Source organism: Rousettus aegyptiacus, unplaced genomic scaffold, assembly GCF_014176215.1.
Source record: "Rousettus aegyptiacus isolate mRouAeg1 unplaced genomic scaffold, mRouAeg1.p scaffold_m13_p_10, whole genome shotgun sequence".
Classification (NCBI taxonomy): domain Eukaryota; kingdom Metazoa; phylum Chordata; class Mammalia; order Chiroptera; family Pteropodidae; genus Rousettus; species Rousettus aegyptiacus.
In genome coordinates, this window is record NW_023416285.1 from 46358346 (window position 1) to 46366022 (window position 7677).

Below are 7677 nucleotides of genomic sequence, written 5' to 3' on the forward strand. Positions count from 1 at the left end.
AAATTCTAGAGGGGGGACACAATTTAGTTTATAGCACTAACATAGAGTTTATATTTTAATTTTGTGTTTAGTTTACAGTATTTTCATGCTGGAGAGTGTAAACTTCCTGAAAGCAAGAACTGTTTGTATTTCATCTCTATACCCTACACTGCCCTAGGAGTGTTCTACACTTTTGGAAGATCACACAGTAGTTATCAAACAAATGTTGAGATCTCCAGATGCTTGTATTTAAAGGGGTAATAAAGATAATAGTTTGTATTGATATGGCACATACTACTTTTCAGAGTGCTTTCCATTAGTGATCTCATTGATAGTTCAGAAACATTCTGTTGAAAGGAAGCATACAGAATGTTATATTAATAAATTTAATTATCTTCTAAATGTACTCCACACTACCATGGTACACAATGAGGCTTTATTTAAGTAGACACTAAAATTTATGTTAGGAAGAACCCAGGTTTTGTGGGGCTTGAAACTTGCAGAATTTTGGAATACTTCATTAAGAACAAGAGTACAAAATGATGAATAAGAAATTAATACAATAGTGAACACTTATTTAGAAGGAAAAAAGAAATTGCAATACAATTTTAAAGGTTGACAAATACCTAATTTTAATTTGCAAATGTGTATTGCTAGAATATATAAATGAAATTGACATTTGTAGATAAACCTTGTATCCTTTGACTGTGCTTATTTCATTTATTAGAATTAGTAGCTTTTTGTAGTTCCTTAGGATTATCTGCAAAGACTACAGGTCTTCTATGAAAAAGAAGAAACATTTGAAATTTCTTTCTTTCCAACAAGAGTTAATTTTATCTATTTTTATTGCCTAGCTAGGATCTCCAGTGTGTTGTTGAATAGAAGTGCCAAGAGTGATTGTACTTGCCTTATTCCAACTCTTACAGGTAAAATAAACAGTCATTAACCGCTGAGTATTCTATTGATGATAGATTTTTCATCAACAAATAGATAAAAGATAGAAATTTCTTCCTATCTGTAGTTTACAGAGTTTTATCATGAATGGCTGTTGAATCTAATACACATTTTTTTTTTCTTCTGTGCACGCAATTAGATTATTATGTGTCTTGGCATGTCTTTCTTCAAGTTGGTCCTGCTTGGTGTTTATTGAATTTGTTAGATTTGTGGTTTTAGTATTTTAATCAAATTTGGAAAATTTTCATCCATTACTTTTTCAAATATTGTTTTCTCTCTCTTGTCCTTCTCTCTTTTTGGGGATTTAATCACTTGTATGTTTGACCATACTACTAATTCTCTGCCTTCTTAATTTTTAGTAATTTTCCCTTTTGTGTTTCATTTTAGATAGTTACCATTATGTCTCAAACTCACTGATATTTTCTTTTCTAATGTTGAATCTGCTGTTGATCCTATTCCATGCCTTTTATTTTTTCCTTTTCAGATACAGTATTTTTACATCTCTGGAAGTACAATTTTTTTTTTAATATATACCTGCCATTTCTTTCCTCATCATGGTCAGGTTTTCCTTTAGATTCTTAAATATATGGAGCTTATTCATATTGATTGTTTTAATACTCCTGTCTGCTACTTTCATCATTTATTTCATTTCTCTGTGTATTTTTATAGTTTAATTTTTTTTTCTGGTCAATGTGTCATGTTTCTTATTTGTGTGAATGTATTGTAATTTTTGATTAAGTATCAGACATTTATATTGTTGATGGATAGATTTTAATTTATTCGTTTAGGTAATGTTAGGTGCACAGTTAATCAGTCATTTTCTTTCAAGGTTTAATCTTTATTTGTAAGTATAGAAAATCCTTTAGTCTAGGACTAATTTATCCCCACTACTAAGGTGATGTCCTCGAAAATTTCATCTGAGTGTATGTTATGAGATATTTTCATCTTTGCGTAAATTCCAGAATTGTTTTGTCTATTCTCCTTCTGTACTTCCCCCACTGACCTTGCATAGTTTTCTGTTACACATTTGGAGATTAGTACTTAGCCAAAGATTCTGTGGGATCCATTACAGAGCTATGGAGATCTTTCTATATAGAGATCCTTCCTCTTCATAACTTTGCCCTGAAAATCATAGCTGCCTTGAACTCTGTCTCCTCAACTAGTCAGTACTGATGATCTTTGTTTGGGTTCTTCCTTCTTATTCTATGGACTGGAAACTGTCTCTGAGCAATAAGCTAGTGAAAATGTAGGTGTCAACTTGTTTGTTTCCCTTTTTTTAGGGATAACAGTCCCATGTCTGAAAATTGTTTCTTCATATATTTGTTCATGTCTTTAGTTGTTGAAAATGGGAGAGTAAATCTGGTCTGTTTTATTTTATCTGGTCAGAATTTAAAGTTAGAATATTTTCAATGTATCCATGGTATTCCATTTTATGAATATACCATAATTTAACCAGTTACCTATTGTTGGATATTTATATTTTTCCAATCATAAAAATTCTTATTTATAAATATTATGAAAATTAGTATGTATATATATTTCCATACTTAAGTGTTTTAGATAAAATTTTGGGGTCAAAGAGTATAAAAACCAAAACTTTATTGGTAAATTGTATGTCTATTATTTATCTCGTTAAAAATAAGTCTTGGAATTTTTTAGGAAGTCAATAGAAATCTTTTTCACTATCCATTTTTCAGACAAACTGGTACATAATACAAAGTAATGCAATTGTAGGGAAAAATAGAATCTGTTGCCTTGAGAAAGTAGGACGGAGCATGTGAAAACTTAATGCACCTGCTACCTGAGCCCAGGGTGAGTGGAATTGCCAAAGTATGGGTAATTGTAGACCAGGGGGACAGTCTGTCTCTGGAGGAGTAATGGGTAGTTTGTTCTCAGTGGAAAGCCACTGGCAACAGGTTCCCAGGAGAAAGCAGGAAAGAGCTGAGCTAATAACACTCCAGTTTATTCTTCTCAAATCTTCCGATCGGACAAGTCATTCCATTTCATGGTAAAGTAAAGTTGTGTAAAAGACACAGTTACACTAATTAAGATCTCTCTGTACAGAAGAAAATATCAGGAGGGAGTAAGAAATGTTTCTCTACTGAAAGAGGCAGTCCTCTTTCCATGCCCAGTGCAGCCATGGCTCATGGTCCCAAGAAGCATCTGAAGCACGTAGCAGCTCTCAAGCATTAGATGCTGGACAAACTGATGGGTGTATTTGCTCCCAGTACATCTATCAGTCCCCACTAGCAGAGAGAATGTCTCCCTCTCATCATTTTCCTAAGAAACAGACTGAAGTATGCCCTAACAGTAGATGAAGTAAAGAAGATCTGCATGCAGTGGTTTATTAAGATTGATGGTGAGGTCTGGACTGATGTAACCTACCCTGCTGGTTTTATGGATGTCATCAGCATTGACAAGACTGGGGAGAATTTCTATCTGGTCTATGACACCAAATGTCACTTTGCTCTCTATTAGATTACACCTGAGGAGGCTGAGTACAAGTTGTGCAAAGTGAGACAGATCTTTCTGGGCACAAAAGGAATCCCTCATCTGGTGACTCATGATGCTCACACCATCTACTACCCCAATCCCCTCATCAAAGTGAAGGAACATCATTCAGATTGATTTGGAGACTGACAAAATTCCCAATTTCATCAAGTTTGACACTAGTAACCTGTGTATGGTGACCGGAGGTGCTAACTTGGGAAGAATTGGTGTGATCACCAACAGAGAGAGACACCCTGGCTCTTTCGATATGGTGAAAGATGCCAGTAATAACAGCTTTGCCACCTGGCTCTCTAATATTTTTTCATTATTGGAAAAGGCAACGAACCTTGGGTTTCTCTTCTCTGTGGCAAGGGTATCCACCTTACTATTGCTGAAGAGAGAGACAAGAGACTGGCAACCAAACAGAGCAGTGGGTGAAGTGATCCCCAGAGATGCACACTGAAGGATATACTGAAGAAATGAGAAGCAATATGGAACTTGCTTTAGAATAATCTAGTAGGTGAGGAAGATCAATGAGACAAAATTGACCATGCACTGATAATGTGGAAACCAAGGGACTTCAGCACGTAAGCTTCAGTACACTTGTCACTTCTGTCATTTTTAACATTTTTAATAATAAACTTACAAAGAAACAAAAAAAATTTTCTCTGGTAGTAACAGGTAATAGTTATTGATAATTTACTATATACCAAGTAACATGTATATTATTAAATCTTTAACTTATTCCTATGAAGTAGGTCCCATTTTATAGGAGAAGTTGAAGATCTACTGAGGGGACATAGAATTACTCAGAGGAGTTCAGTTAACAGTATTTCTCATAGTGTGATTTGTACTATCAAGAGCTTTTCAAACTGTAGTAGGCAGCACAATTTTCAAAATTTGTGGGAAAATATAAATTTTAAAAAACTTTCATATAACACAGAATTTAATTTCTGCCTGGGGCCACTCTTCCTAGTTGATAACAAAAACATTAATTTATTGACATTCCATTAAACCCAGAAGTTCATAGATTATTCTGTCCTCGGTTTAAATTTATTCAAAATTAGAGTTCTGTTCCACCCCATTTCTGAGGCTGTATCTAAGTTCCAAAGTTATTTTTAATGGTTCCAAGCATCAGAAGTTTGGTCTTCACAGTCCTCTAATCTTCTTGACCTTTGCTGGCTAGGAATTTCATGTTACACATAATTCTATTTTCTCTCTGTTGGTTTTTTGTCCCCTAGTTTGGCAAATGCCATCTTTTCTTGGGCTTAAGGTAGATAGAGAAATGGTATGTTATCTGACTCTTTTTCAAATCCATTGTCTATTGTATAATATTTACATTTTGTTGTTCAAAATAAGCCATTTTCCCCATTTCAAAATTGTATGATCTGCGGAATTAGATTTTCTGTTGAACACTGATAGATTCTTGTTATTATTTTTCGTACTAAGGTAATGCTACCTCTGCCTGAATGGGGAAAGAGAAATAAGAAAATTTAGTAATTGGGTGATAAGTAGGTAGAGAAACTTTAGTTGTTATCTCAAAGTATTAGCCTCTTTTGTGAAAATGAAGAAGGATATTTTGAATCAGAACCTCTGGGCACCAGGCCTGGGAATCACCATTTTAGCAGGTTTCCCAGTTTGAACATTGATCTCAGATGGATTCTAGATGATTTTGAGGTGACTGGAGATGATCTAGTCATAATGATGTTATAATGGTGTCATGATGATGTGAATACTTGGCTGCTCAGACTAGATATAAAAATTTACTTAGATTTATCAGAATGCATATCCTAAAAAATCAATAAGCCTTTCATAAAGTATTTTATCTTTAGGTCTTCTACCCTTTTCCCTGGATCTCTGATTTTTCCTTTGTCCATTCAGCCTCATTTATCCAAGATTTCCTTCCCTTTTTCTCCTAGATGTAGAGTATATGGGTTTGGGTGGGGTGAAAAGATTAATAGTTACTGGGAACTTATGGTGCTCCTGAAAATTTATATGATTTCAGTTAATCTATACAACATCCAGTTAATTCTTAGAACATTTAAATAAATTGCTAAAGATTGCACGGGTAGCAGGTGGTAGAGCTGGGATTAAAATCTCCGCCCATCCGGTGTCAAAACTAGGCTTTAATTACTTTCCTGCTCTCCTCGAAAGAGGCTATTTAGTGATACTCCTGATTCCCTCATCATCAACACCTCTCCTACTTCCCAGCCATATGGAAAACTTAAGCCTCACCTTTTCTTTTTCCCATACTAATTATCAGACTAAATCTGTAAAATAAATTTTGTATGTTGTATTGTCTTTCCTATTTTAGATTTTCAATAGTAGTACTCCTATTTTATGGCACTTTACAAGTACTCTATGGAGTTGTGATTAAAGTATTTTGATTAATAATGATGTGGGTTTGAAGATCAGGCCAACAGTTGTATGAACAAATTAACCTCTAAAATCTCCATATTTCTCTCTCTCTCTGTCTTTTTTTGGGGGGGGGGGAGGGGGGTTGTGTTAAGACTCATTTCATGTATATATTTCTTCCTCTGAGTGACATTCTTTATGTCTAAGGTGCCTAAAGATTTCCATTGTGTGTTACTATCTTTCTTAACGGCATTTTGGTTCAGAGTGGTTGAATTACAAACTTTTAAGAAAAGATATAGGATAAGTACAGAAATGAGAGGACAAGAGTTTCCAGAGAGAAGAAGCGGAGGGAGAGTTGTTATTTGATTATTGGCCTGTTGACCCTTTCAGGCTCCCAGAGCTCCAACATCCTTTAATGTACAGCCTCATCACTTTCCTGGTCTCAGGTGGGTGCGGCTGGCTGCATCCAAGAACTTTCCTGTCTGTGCAGCCTGCTGTGTTTGGTGCTTGCCTTTCTCTTTCTCTATATCTCTCAAAAGTGTAAGTATAACACCTCTGGAAAATGTAAGTGTATTCATATACTTTAAAAAAATTTATTTATTTAAATTAGTTTCAAGCGTACAGTACATTGATTAAACACCTATATAGTTCATAAAATGATGCCCCCAATTGCGCCCTCCTTACCCTGGTCCTCCACATAGCCAACATATTAATACTAACTGCATTCCCTATGCTGTGCTCCCCATTTCTATGACCAACTATCAACTACTAATTTGTACTTCTTTAACTCTTCACACTATTTTCCCAGCCTCCCAACTCCCCTCCCTTCTGTCCATCACCAAATTGTCCACTATATTTGTGAGTCTGTTTTTGATTACTATTTTTTATTCTTATTTTTGATACCTGTTTTTTCTTCTTAAAGAAGTCCCTCCTACATTTCCTGTAATAATGGTGTGGTGGTGATAAATTCCTTTATCTTATTTTTGTCTGAGAAGCTCTTTATCTGTCCTTCAACTAAATGATAGCTTTGTTGGATAAAATATCCTTGGTTGTAGATCTTGGGTCTTTATTTTTTGCCAAGACCTTCTGTCCTGCATAATTTCTTTTGAGAAATCAGCTGCTAGTCTTATAGCTGTTTCCTTATGATTAACTGTTTTTCTCTTGCTGCTTTTAATATTCTTTCTTTGTATTTAACCTTTGGCATTTTAATTATGATGTGTTTTCATGTAGGCCTCTTTGGATCCCTGATTTTTGTAGTTTTCTAAGCTTTCTGGTGTTTTATGTCCATTTCCTTCACCAGGTATGGAAGTTTTCCATCATTACAGCTGTTCAACATCTTGATTTTCTTCGGATACTCCAATTAAATAGATATTTTGACCTTTAATAGTGTCCCATATTCTCTTTAAATTATTTTTATAGTCTTGCCATCTTATCTCTTGATATTCTGATTGTGTGTCCTTGGCTTTCTCATCTTCTAGATAGGGCATTTTATTCTTCTCTTTTTTTTGTTTATTCCTTTATTTATTCAATTTAATATACTTCTCATCTCAGATAATGTGTTCATTTCAGACTGGTTCCCTTTTATAATTTCCATTTCCATTTTTGTTTTTTGTTTTTTCCCTCTGTTGAAGTTCTCACTGACTTTATCTACACTTCCCAGAAGTTGATTGAGCATCTTTACAACCAGTGTTTTGAACTCTGTATCTGTTAGATTACTTGACTCCATTATTTCTGGATCTCTGTTCTGTTCTCTCATATGATTTCTGCTTCTTTGTCTTCCCATCTTGGCTGCCTTTCCGTGTCTGTTTCTATGTACTAAGCAAAGCTCTTAAGTCTCCCAATCTGAATTTGTGAAGTAGGTGTCCAGTGGTACAATCTTGAGAGGGGTTCAGCTGCAGG

The 7677-nt window shown here is 34.8% G+C and overlaps 1 pseudogene; it reads left to right on the forward strand.

Moving 5' to 3' along the window:
• Positions 1-3072: 3072 nt before the first annotated feature.
• LOC107516441 lies at positions 3073-3861 on the forward strand (annotated as a pseudogene).
• Positions 3862-7677: the final 3816 nt, after the last annotated feature.